General features: G+C 51.1%; 1 non-coding gene across 1 annotated transcript; it reads right to left on the minus strand.

The window, feature by feature from the left end:
- Positions 1–12,598: 12,598 nt before the first annotated feature.
- TRNAK-CUU lies at positions 12,599–12,671 on the minus strand. The gene has a single exon. It is a non-coding gene; the product is annotated as a tRNA-Lys (tRNA).
- Between the last annotated feature and the right edge of the window lie 859 nt (positions 12,672–13,530).

Genomic DNA, 13,530 nt, shown 5'->3' on the forward strand with positions numbered 1-13,530 from the left:
CCCCCCTGCTAGCCGCTTCCCTGAACCCCCGGGCTGCTGCATCGCTCCTAGCCCACGCCCTCCGGCTCTCCAGAACTTCCTACCCCCACTGCAGCTGCTGCCCACGGGCTGCCAGCTGCAGATTGGAAAGGGTGACATCAGCCCAGCTGCAGCTGGCCCTATTGACAGCAATGCAGCGGCAGGAAGGGGAGGAAGGAAGAGGAGACCGTGGCCACCAGCCCACCTGCAGGGGTTGATCGTGGCCCTGCCAGAGGATACAGGGTTAAAGAGCTGCAAAAGTGTAACCATCCTCAGCGTGTGCCACCTTCCAAGGCTTCATCTCCATCCATCCCTGCAGCCCTGTGGAGCAGGTAAATAGAGCCCCATTTGGGGGGAAACTGAGGCAGAGAACAGGGACGTGACTTGCCCAAGGTCACCCGGGGAGTCATTGTCAGAGTCCTGCTTTGAACATAGGCGATCGAGGCTCCTAGTTCTGCGCTGGTTCAGACCATTAAAGCAGAAGCCTTCAAGCTCTGAGCTCTACACCTGCGCACACAAGGTATTAATCTGGGATTCAGGGGCAGCACACTGCAAGTTTTCAGTGAAGAAACATGGCTGTCTCGAGCCCTTATGGCTACAAGGAAAATCTTCCAAAGGTGATGGGCGTCTAGCCGACACAGTTCTGTCTGCCTGAGTCTGCAGCCAGCCTGGGACAACAGCTCTAGGAAATGCAGCCATAACAGTTAAGTTTAATTACAACACCATCAGAGCCAGCTTTTCATGTAACGTGGATGACCAGTTGCATGGTGCACAACCACTGCAAATGTGCGAGCAACTCAGGTTAAGTGCAGCTGAACCCTGGGCAGGCTGCAGCAGCCAAGAGATTTTTGTTCTCCCACTGAATGACAGCAGATGCACCAGTAACTTTACTAGGTAGAAGTTTTGTGACCACATTAAGGCCATATCCTCCCCACTCCCAGCATTGGGCCAAGTGTCCCTCATCATTCTCCTGATTGCCTGTATTGTTATTGATGGGAGATCTGCTGTGGATTGAGGGGTGTATAGGGACCTGCCTTTGCCGGCTCAGTCCTGGCCCAGCATTCAAAATAAATTGCCCTGAGTTTCAGAAGTACTGAGAATCCTGGAGTTCCCACAGATATCGGGGGAACTGCAGGTGCTCAGCAGCTCTGAAAATCAGGCGCTGAATGACACTGACGCCTCTGTCCTGCGCCAGAGCTTTCTGAGTAAGGGGCTTTAGCAGCGATTGGCATGGGGCAGATTAAACCAACCAGGACGGTCATGACGGAGGCTGGAACTCTGTCCTCGCCTCCCACCTGTGGGAAAGACAGGCCTTCAGCCACCCTCTACCGCCTGCATTACACTTTCCAGCCTAGGAGCAAGGAACCATTTCACACCTTAGCGCTGGAGGGAGCTGAAGCCCAGAACAGGGAAGTAACTTACCTGAGGTCATCTAGTGAGTTGGTGCCGGGGCGGAGAATAGAAGCCAGATCCCGACTCCCAGCTCTGGGCACTGATCCCCAATACAGCCCTTTCCAGCTCCATTGGGGATGGGGAGCAGGAAGGACTTTAGCCAGGTGCAGCAGACACAGGGCCATTTATTTTAATTAAATATGTAGACTAAATAATGAAATGAATAAATTGTCAAGCCGAATGTGTATTAATTCTAATGAACAATGCCACATTATGCAGTATTCATTTTTTAAAGTTTATAATAAGCGATTCTCCGGGGGGAGGAGAGAGCACAAGGTGGAAGTTTCTCCTAGGGCAAAAAATATCCTTGCACAGGCGCTGGCCCCTGGAAGTCTGTATTTTCTCCCCCAGCCTGCACACCTGGCTCCCCAGGGAAAATGAGATTTGGCCAGCCAAAGGGGGCACCAATCCACTCTTCCAGCCTGGCAGGGTGTGGGGGATGGGGTTTGGGTTGGGTTGGGTTTTTACAGGCTTGTGTGTCAGTACAGGGAAGCTGGCAAGGAGGCAGGTAGGCAGGTGCCTACAGCTACACCAGGCTGAATGCACTTGGTCTTGTCTGATGTCAGAAGCTGAACTCTCGTGGGCCTGGCTAGTACTTGGTTGGGAGGACATCTGGGAATCCCAGGAGGTATAGGCAGATTTTCTTCTTCATTTTTTCTTCCTGTTGCAATTGTTCTTTTTGCCTTTTCCTTCCCCCCGTCCTCCCCTGGCCCACCACAGCTAACCCCTGTGTCTCACCAATATGACCAGGAGCACAGGGATCCACCTGGGGAAGCAGGCCTGGGCCCCTGGATAACTCAGCTTCCACAGGCTGGGTGCAGTCAGAGGTCACAGCCAGGCTGGCCAGAATGAAGAAGCATCTGCATAAAGGACCATTTGCCCTTTGTACCACCTGAAACACACCCATAGAATCTACTTGAGGTATCCGTGACACTTGGGGGGAAAACGTCCCAGACCCCATCTTCCCCACCACAGGTACAGAGAACCACTTCAAAGCTACTAGTAGTCACCCATATCTAGCCAGGCCTGAGAGGGAGCCAGAGCAGGGGAGCTGGTGTTGACTCCTCCCCCCAATTTCCTACAAAGGAGACCCTGACTTCCAAATCACCTGAGGCATCTCTGGCACTGGGGAGCAATTGCCTAGGTCTTTGGGCTCCCCACGTCCCACCACCCATGTGGGACGCTCCTCCAGGCCAAGCAGGGTGCACCCAGGTCGAACAGAGAGGAGGTGGAGAGGTTGGTGGATCAATTCCCACGGTCCATCTGTGTCCCCTTGTAAGGAGCACGGAGGCTGGATGTATGTGAGAGATTAGAAGGGTTTATTTACAGAGAATGGTGAATAGATGTTTGGTAACGTTGAAAGCAAGCACCCAAGCAAAGGCCTGTCTTTCCTGTGTATTTGGGCAGTGCAGTGAAAATATTTGTAACCAAAAATATACAGTTTGATTTCAGTTACAACACAGAATACAAGATACATATGAAAATGTAGAAGAACATCCAAAATATTTAATATATTTCAATTGGTATTTTAGTGGTTAACAGTGTGATTAAAATTGTGAATAATTTTTTTGTGTTAATCACGTGAGTTAACTGTGATTAATCGACAGCCCTACTGAGAATGCATTTCCCCTTAGAGCCCAATCACCACCCCCACTGGTACAGGGTCAAGAGGAATATATCATACATGAAGTCCTTAACTCTAAGATCAAAGGGGGCAAATTATGGTACCTGATCCCTTGGGAATGTTGTGGCCCAAAGGAATGTACTTGGGAGCCAAGGAAAATGTTTATGCTTCCATGCTGGTTCAGAGCTTCCATAGGAGCATCTCAGAAACCAGAATCTATGTCACTGAGGGTGCACCCGTAGGGGAGGGAATGATGTCATATCTGTGACCCACTGTATCTTGAAATAGCAGCCCCACGTTCAGCACTGTTGTATGATTAGGATATGTTTTGTACAGAGTATGCCCTGTGAGGTATCACTGGGAAAGTCATAGTCCGTTGAGCATCACTGTCCTGCTAAAATGTGTGTGTGATCATTGTACATGAAGTTATGGAATTTTGCTCTCTGTTTGTTACCGAAACATGTTGTGGGTCTGAGAAACACCCACGGACTAGTTCTATAATGGCAACAAAGGGGGACCCACATCCAGCCAGGGGTTACGCCACCATCACCAGCCACTCCCCAGCAGTGACATCACTGCTGAGCAGGTCGAGGTACCAAGACTTGGGTCTTGGGTGGTGTGACGAACTGGGACAGTTCTTAATGTTCCCTCTGAATACTGGGGAGGGAGCTCAGTTCCTGGCCCACCCTCTATCGCCTAGCAACTAATGGCCAAGCCCTTCCCCCCCACCCCTTGCAAGGGGATACTAAAGGTGTTGGAGACAAAGAGATCAGGCGACATCCTGGCCCGGGAAAGGAACTGAGCAGAGGAGGAGGGGCTGGAGGGGGTTTGGGAGTCTGGAGCTGGCTGGGGATGAGGAGTGTAGTGCAGACTCTGGGGTCTGGCTCACTGCCCCCCAAAATGGACCCGGCCAAGGGGTCTGGTTCACGGTACCTACAAGCTCTGTTTTAGCCCATGTTCCTGTCATTGAATAAACCTCTGTTTTACTGGCTGGCTAAGAGTCACGTCTGACTGTGAAGTGGGGGTCCAGGACCCTGTGGCTTCCCCAGGACCCTGCTCGGGAAGGCTCACTGTGGGAAGTGCACGGAGGGGCAGAGGATGCTGAATGCTCCAAGGAGAGACCCAGGAGGTGAAGACGTGTGAGCTTCTTGCCCTGAAGACAGTCTGCTCCAAGGGAGAGGAGGTTTCCCAAAGTCCTGCCTGGCTTGGTGGGGAGCAGTTCCAGAGCATCGCCTGGGGACTCCGTGACAGGTGTGGACAGTGAAAGACAACACAGAGGCTGCATTGGCTGTGAGGTTCCCCAATAGGCGCCGGGTTAAGCGGCAGAGCCTCAGAACATGATGTTGTGGGAGCACCGAGCAGGGGCACAGCAGCCAGCCCTGGCAGAGAACTAGCAGTGGCAGAGGAGCAGAGGACCAGCAGCAGTGACGGCAGAGTCTGTGAGCCAGTGGCAGCGGTGGCAGCAGCAGTGGAGGCATTGCGGGACGCCTTCCCCCCTGCCATGCCCTAGGGTGGGAGGTGAACTCCCATGAAGGCACTTCTGAGCACGGCCAGCACCCATGTGTGAGGTGCAGCGGAGGCAGAGGGGAGTGGGATGCTAAAGGATCTTTGCTTCGCTGGGTTTTCACCGTGGAAGGTGAGAAACGGAGGAAGAGGACACGTCGAGTTCCTTTTCATTCAAAATTTTCTGTGCTGTACACAGACTTGAGGCTTGCGAGTGGGGACATGTTGTCTCTTATAGGCACCAAGGGGGGTGTTTACTTTTCCCAGATTACTGGGTGGGGGCTCCAGCCCATCCTGTTTTGTATTAAGAGGGGCCCCTGGCTATTGAACCGGGCCCTTGCTGCTGGCAGAAGGTTACATTTGGTATCCCTGAATCCAAGATCTTTTGTTAATAAACATGTTTTGCTTTCATTACAGATGATCAGTGCTGGGTGAGTTCAGTGCAGTGTGTGCTCCTAGAAAGCTGACAGGTTGGAGTGTTCGGTGGTGTCCTCTCCTGTGCCCTGATCCCTACACTCCTACCCCCTGCCCCTCCCTCCTGTGCCCCTAACCCCTGCCCTGTGCCCCCTTCTCCTCAACCCCTTCCCCTCCCTCCTGCACCCCAACCTCTGCACTGTGCCCCCTTCACTCCTACCCCCTCCCTCCTGTGCCCCAACCCCTGCACTGTGCCCCCTTCACCCCAACCCCTTCCCCTCCCTCCTGCACCCCAACCTCTGCACTGTTCCCCCTTCACTCCTACCTCCTCCCTCCTGTACCCCTAAACTCTGCACTGTGCCTCTTCACTCCTACCTCCTGCCCCTCCCTGCTGCACCCCAACTCCTGCACTGTGCTCCCTTCACCCCAACCCCTTCCGCTCCCTCCTGCACCCCAACCTCTGCACTGTGCCTTCACCTCAACCCCTGCCCCTCCCTCCTGCACCTCAACCCCTGCACTGTGCCCCCTTCACTCCTACCCCCTCCCTCCTGTGCCCCTAAACTCTGCACTGTGCCTTCACCCCAACTCCTGCCCCTCCCTCCTGCACCTCAACCCCTGCACTGTGCCTCTTCACTCCTACCTACTGCCCCTCCCTGCTGCACCCCAACTCCTGCACTGTGCCCCCTTCACTCCAACCCCTGCCCCTCCCTCCTGTACCACAGCCCCTGCACTGTGCCTTCACCCCAACCCCTTCCCCTCCCTCCTGCACCTCAACCCCTGCACTGTGCCTCTTCACTCCTACCTCCTGCCCCTCCCTGCTGCACCCCAACTCCTGCACTGTGCCCCCTTCACTCCAACCCCTGCCCCTCCCTCCTTTACCACAGCCCCTGCACTGTGCCTTCACCCCAACCCCTTCCCCTCCCTCCTGCACCCCAACCCCTGCACTGTGCCTCTTCACTCCTACCTCCTGCCCCTCCCTGCTGCACCCCAACCCCTGCACTGTGCCTCTTCACTCCTACCTCCTGCCCCTCCCTGCTGCACCCCAACTCCTGCACTGTGCCCCCTTCACCCCAACCCCTGCCCCTCCCTCCTGCACCTCAACCCCTGCACTGTGCCTCTTCACTCCTACCTCCTGCCCCTCCCTGCTGCACCCCAACTCCTGCACTGTGCCCCCTTCACTCCAACCCCTGCCCCTCCCTCCTTTACCACAGCCCCTGCACTGTGCCTTCACCCCAACCCCTTCCCCTCCCTCCTGCACCCCAACCCCTGCACTGTGCCTCTTCACTCCTACCTCCTGCCCCTCCCTGCTGCACCCCAACCCCTGCACTGTGCCTCTTCACTCCTACCTCCTGCCCCTCCCTGCTGCACCCCAACTCCTGCACTGTGCCCCCTTCACCCCAACCCCTGCCCCTCCCTCCTGTACCACAGCCCCTGAACTGTGCCTTCACCCCAACCCCTTCCCCTCCCTCCTGCACCCCAACCCCTGCACTGTGCCCCCTTCACTCCTAACACCTGCCCCTCCCTCCTGCACCCCAACCCCTGCACTGTGCCCCCTTCACCTCAACCCCAGTCCCGATTTTTCACCTTTGATGTCTGGTCACCCTGGTGTCGACCTGTATTTTACCAGTGTAAGCAGAGTCCGAATGAGCTCTCCCCTGACATCTAGTGGTGAGCTGTGGAAAAAGACTTCAGAAGCTGATCTCTTAGATGGACATACCCACCCTGCCTAGGTGCCCAGCATGATGAGATTGCTTCACCAAATGATCACTTGCGGCTGGTGCTGGATCCCCAGTCTCCTTGTTATTGGGGCAGGAGTAACAAAGCATTGTTATCCCTGTTGTGTGACCTGAGGGCAGCAGAACTGTACCTGGTATACCCCAGTGGAGGGACTCACCATTAACAAAAGAGCACTCAGTAGGCAGGGGACATGGGTTCCTAAGACTCAAAGGAATTGAGGGTGTATACATCTATGTATGTACAAGCTGGTAGGTCTGTCTGTAATGACAGCAGACTTTTTTTGTTTTGTTATTTCTGTATAACAAAAGCTGTTTTAGACTTAATGACAGAGCTAAAATCACTGGTACACGGGTCTAAGTTTTAGCTCTCTTTTGGGTTGCTTACACTAGCTTGTAACATTATGTGGGAGATTGTTGGGACCCTTCATGGATCTGGCTACCCTGTCTGTGTCAACTGGTATTTTATCTGCATCCCTTCATTTGTATCTCTTTCCCCAGGAGGAAGCAAGCCTGTGGTAGAATCAGGAAAAACAGGAGAGGTTTCCCAGAGATACTCGTCAGGTAAACCTTAAGCGCTGGTGTGACTAGAACCCTATGAAGCCAGGCCCTTCTGGCTGTTAACTACCCTTGCAGAAAGTCCTACTTCTTGCCTGCCGTGCACGTGTAAGAACCATTAAAGGCTCAGTGCCAGGAGAAAGGAGACTCAGAAGAAGCCTCTGTGCCTCCTGCACTTCAACCGATGCATGGGAGGGGTCAATAATCAGATCAAATATTACACTCCATGATCGGGTCTGCATACCCAGCACTAGGCGAGAAAGGGTTAATTCTACACTATGGCTGGAGGAAGTCCTGCCCCTCAGACCCTGCTGAGCATGCCCCAACTGCTGTGTAAGTATAAAGGAGAACAGCTCAGCTCACTCTGAGCTAGCTACTGAGAAAGAAGCACCCTTGGTTGAGGCTCTAGGCCAGGAGCCACTACAGCCCCTGATTGTGGAACCCAGAGATCCCAGGGACCAGACTGGAGACCTGCTACCTACAGTCAATTGGCAGGAGTCAAAGTTCCACAGAGCTGCCAGTGCCAGGGAACTCGGAGACCCTGATGATATATGGATGACAGATTCAGGAAACAAGGTAGGAAGCGGCCCAGGGAGGCAGAGAGAGGGGTATCTCATACATGTGTAAGGTCAGCATGTTGTGGTAGGATCCCGGCTAGCTGGGTGGCGAACGCACTCAACGTGAGAGGGCCTTGAGCTGGGACCCAGTGGAGTCAGGTGGGCCCAGGTTCCCTTACTCCGGCCACTACCCCCTTTGGAGGCGACCACTGGATCTGGCCACGAGGTCTTGCAGCCCAAAGGGTGGCCATAATGACTCAGGCCATTAGGCAACGCTGTCCTGAACCCAAGGACGGCCATGTTGACTCTGGATTTAGTGCGCCTAAATCTTGAGTTCAAGGACAATCTGGTAGACTGCATCCGCAGTGCCCTCACAATCCTGGTCCACCCCCAAAAGAGGTGGAGTGAGCATACACTGCAACACAGCCATATAAGGGTGACCGAAACACCCCTACACACTATTGTAATAATCTTGGTACACAATATGCCTCATGAAGTATCATTTAAAAACCAATAGCTTTCTGGTCAATAATATCATGTGGACTTGTATGTAGCAACATTATATATAGTTACAAAAGCTCCCTCTATGGTGTTATTAGCACATGTTCAAAATCACACAACCCTGCCTAGGCCCAAATGATTAAACAGGCCTGTCCTGAATAAAGGAGCATGCGTTTACCAGACAAGTATGGAGAGGGGGAAAATGGCTTTCCCAAAAACAAAGCTCAAGCTGATGCCTTCAGCCAGGTGTCATCAAAGTTGACTGGCAATGACCTGTCAAGTGACCATTTTTGGCCAAGAAGAGGAGCAGGTGTAGATCGATTTACATTTTAGCAAGCACTGCATGGAACCTCCTTCACCACAAGGCTCCCTGTCACCTTCTTTACTCTTTGAATAAACGTCGCTTGAGGGGTGATCATTAGATGAACCCACTTGAAGGGTGACTGGACTATAAAAGAGAGGGGCAAAACCACCTCAGGCCATCTCTCTCTCTAGTTCTCTCTTGCACCTCAGAAGACAAAAGAACCAGTCCTTGGACTTTAGGGGCAGGTCACAACTTGTCAACATGGTCAACTTTGTTGTGGGGAACATGTGGCAGGGATTTCACCTCAAACCAAGTGCTGCTTGTTAAGTTAACTTTACAAGGGCAACAGACCTATAATATCTGAACTGTCCAGGAACAGGGCCTGTGATGCAGTTAAAAGCAGCAAAGGGAGGCTGCATAGGGAGCAGCCAATTAGAGCCCAGCAGCTTCACATAAAAGGAAGCCGCAGGGCAGAAAAGGTCTGTTGCTGCAGGGACAGGACTGAGTTCCTAGAGAGCTGCAGGGAGGTAGCACCTGTGACAGGTTACTCCCTGCTCTGGGATGCCACCTCATGTATTGGGGTCCCACTGAGCCTGCCTGCTCCAGCATCCTGGGGGCCCTCACCCTGTCCTGCTGTGCCAGGTTCTCAAGCCTCCTCCAGTGCACACACACGCACAGGTAGAGACACACCCAACGGCAGAAAGACACAGACACTGATATCAGCTCTGCACGAGAAGAATCAGATTGGGGATTGCCCTGCACTCAGGTACACACTGTCTCTTGGGAGCAAACCCAAAACTGTATTGTCTTGTGATGCACAGAAATCTGTACAGCGCAAGCTCGTGAAAATCGCCTCCTCCCTCACTATGGAGGAACATATGCAGAGCTTTTTGCTCTCCCCCATGGATTATGAATTCCACAAACTGGATTTTAATGAACAAAACAAGTTTAGTAACTACAAAGGACAGGTTTTAAGTGATTATAAGGGTTAGCAAACTGATCAAAGCAGATTACTGAGCAAATAAAACAATGTAAGCTCAATACGTTAAAGAATCTGGTTACCAGTGGTAGTTTCTCACCCTAAGTGTCATGTTAGGCATTTCTTTCACAGGCCAGACACCTGTTCCGGCCCACACTCAACTCTTCTCTTCCCTTCAGTCCTTGTTTCTTCTCAGCTGTCTTCCTGCGCAGGGATTCGGTGAAGAAGGAGAGGCTTGATTAACTCACCTCGCTGCTGTAAATAGGATTTACATACAGCAGGAATCCTTTCTTTCCCAGTTTGGTCTCCACCCTTTTTGTGGAAAACTACTAGCAGGCCAAGATGGGGTCCAGTACCAGGTGACATGATCACATGACCCTGCAGTGTCAAAGCAGCATCCCAGGAAGCTTCTCAGGCAGGTGAAAGATTAGCATCCATTGTTCTCCCTAATGGTTTATTGACTAACCAGCCAGACTGATTGCATTTTGTCTGGTGGGCATTCCCCAGGGGAAAAAGACTTTTGCAATTCATATATAGTCAATATTCCTAACTTTGGATACAGAAATGATACATGCATACAAATAGGATAATCACATTCAGTAAATCGTAACCTTTCCAATGATATCTCACATGACCCATCTTGCGTAGAACACATACCAGTTATGCCATATTCATTTCATAACAATATGTCTATGAAGAATATGGGGCATAGGGTCACAGCACTTCTGTCAGGGCAGCTGCTAGCAGGGACTAGGGGGAGCTAGCAAGAGCTCCTGGCTAGTTACTGGGACTTGCAGGCTTGAGACCCTGAGAAGAGGGTGAAGAATGTGCTGGGGCTGTGGGGAAGCGGCCCTGGGAATTGAAGTGGCACTGGTGTAGGAACTTAAGGACACAAAGCAGAAGCTGTTATCTACAGGATCCCTGGGCTGGGACCCAGAGTAGCATGGGCCCAGTTCCCTGCCACTCACCATTGGGGAAAAGGCTGGATTGGGAGATACTCCCCCCCCCCCGGCCTTTCCGTTGCCCTGGAACGAAGGAGCATAGATCATGGCACTGCTGGATGGCCAAGTCATAAAGAGGATACTGCAGTACTTGAACTAAGACAGGTCTGCAAGCAGTGATCGCAATGGAAAAGGCACCACCAGGAGAGGGCACACCGGCTGAGCCACCTAATCCCTGAGACAAACAGCAGGAGGACCACCCTGGTGAGTGAACCCCATTACAGGGCCTGAGTGCATGCCCTCCCTTTCCTGGGGATCTTTGCCAAGTGAGCTGAGCTGCTCTATGAGCCCATGCAGGGCTCTGATATTACCCAGACATATGAGTGACCACAGGATGACACAGTTGCAAAAGTGAGTAGGGGCATGCTGCAGCACACAACATACTTGATGGCTCAGCCTTGTGCATGCTGGGGTGGCCACCTCCCCGTTGGCGAGCTCCAGTCTGCCCTGCTGCCATCCTTGCCTGTGTTGCTGTTGTATGCTCCAGTAGTTGACTGGAAGGTGCACATAGACCCTGTCAGGGCTGATTCCCCACTCTGGCACTCCAAGTGCAAAAGGTGGGGAGGGGGGGTGCCGCAAGGATTCTAAAAATTAATACTGGCCACTCCAGGCTGGTATTAAACTCCCAAGGTTACAAGTTCTCTCTGACGTTGGATGGGTAGATGCTGCCACCACCCAAGTGCAAAAAACCGCTTTGGGCCCAGAGGCGTGCACTTGGGAATTCCTTCCTGTGGGGAACACTCAAGCCCTCCTCCCCTCCCCCGGGAAGAGCTGAGAAAGAAAATAAAGGAAATCAGCTATTGCCACCAGCTAATTAATGAACATATGCACAAACCTCTTAGAACACAAAAATCCAACCCTGTTCTTAAAAACAACATGAAAGAAAATACAATTGGACCTTAGGCTTTTTGCTAGATTTGGAAAAAAAACATGATAAGAATTAAGCATCAAGCTAGCTCTCTTGAGGTCCAGCATAAAGGTTACAAGCAAAACAAACACACCTGGGGTTAGTACAGAGGAGTCCACCAGCCATAAAGAAATGAGATAAACCTAATCACGTCTGCCTGGGCATTCCTGATCTACTTACATATCTGGGGTTCAATGAGTACTTCTAGGGATGATCTGATGAGTTTTCATACCTGGTTTAAAGCTTTTTACAGCATCGCTCCAGCCCTGTCTCTGCTCTGTCCCCTCTTGCCGGAGAACAACAACAGACAGACAAAGGGAAAGTGTTTTGTCCCGATTTTAAAAAGTTCTAGCCTTCCCAATGGCTCTTTTGGTCAGGTGCTCATTCCCTTCCTTTTATCAATGGGCTTTTTTAACCCTTTATAGGTAAAGCAAGTAGAGAACAGCTACTAACGAATTTTGTAGCTAACAGGCTGGCTGGATGTCCATAAAAGGGAGCTCCCCTCCCCCCAATTCATTTATCACAGGCCCCATGCCATGTAGCCATAATGTCTCGAAGCAGGAAAGCAGGAAGAATGGTGTCTTCAGAGCCCACCCTATATTCTGTAACGTAATTAAGGAAAATATTTCTCAATGAACTCCCAATAGAAGGTCAGAAACAGCCACTATCTGCACCTTGCCAAGGGCATTGGTATTTTCTTTAAATTTGCCAGACCAACCTAACACATATTTGAACCTCTTCTTTTCACACCCTTGCTTATTCTCAGGGGCTGCTTTGTCTCCAGACAGATCCATTCTCTCTCTGAAAGGCCTTGCTCTTTCTGTCTGATTTGCCCATTGATGTTTCCAAGTAAACACTCCCCTTCACTCTATTCTCAGGCAAACACTAGTATTAACTGTTATGGGTCTAGAAAGCTCTCGTGTGGAAGAAGACATTTCTGGGTGCTTGTTCCCAAGATCCAGTACTTTGTGTTCAACCATCCCTCAGCTTTCTTGGTGAAAATAAGGCCGAGGGTTCTTTGCAATATACAGGAAGAAAGTAGCCCTTTACCCCAGGTGGGACTTGAACCCACAATCCTTGGCTTAAGAGGCCAATGCCTTATCCATTAGGCCACTGGGGCTCCATAGAGTAACAAAAGGAGGGAGTGAAATTTTCTCTCACAAATGCACATTCCTCACATTAGCTTGGAAGCCAAATACCCTCTTTATGCACCTTACAGAAATGTCTGCATCCTCTGGCAGCAAGGCAACTGGGCAGGTCTCTGACAGAGCTGAGCACCCCCTTTCTGCCAGCCATCTTTAGAGAAGCCCCAGGGCCAGTGCAAGGATATTTTGCGCCCTAGGCGAAACTTCCATCTTGCACCCCCCCCCCCCAAAATCACATACATTATACACAATACACGGTCACAGAGTAACATGTTATAATTTAGAATTTATGTTTCCGCGCTTTGTTTAGCAAATTTAGAAACAAGTTCCTCCAAGTCAATGCTGTGAGCAATGTCATGTTCTATTGACAAAGTAGATAGCCCAACAAGTCTTTGTTGCAACATTGATGTTCGCATGTATGTTTTTATCAACTTGAGCTTCGAGAAGCTTCGCTCACCATTGGCCACAGAAACTGGGAGAGTCAAGAGGATGCGAAGAGCAATAACTGTATTAGGGACACTATCTGTCAGCTTATTTTCCCATATGAAGTTCAATACATCTTGCGGTGATGAATTCCTTTGGACTCGTCTTGCAATAGCTTGCAATTCACTGCGCAAGTCAAAGGCATCAATATCTTTGGATTCACCATGTTGCAAAGCTTTCTCCAGATTCAAGCAATGTTCCATAATTTGCTTTGGTGTTTTATTTTGCAAACTGTAAACATCATATAGGAAGCCAAATACTGAACTAATTTGCTGCATCAATGTGAATCTTTCTTCAACCGAATGTATTGCTGTGTCAATGACTGCAAAGTAAAAGTTCACTTTGAATTTT

Source organism: Gopherus evgoodei, chromosome 12, assembly GCF_007399415.2.
Source record: "Gopherus evgoodei ecotype Sinaloan lineage chromosome 12, rGopEvg1_v1.p, whole genome shotgun sequence".
Classification (NCBI taxonomy): Eukaryota; Metazoa; Chordata; order Testudines; family Testudinidae; genus Gopherus; species Gopherus evgoodei.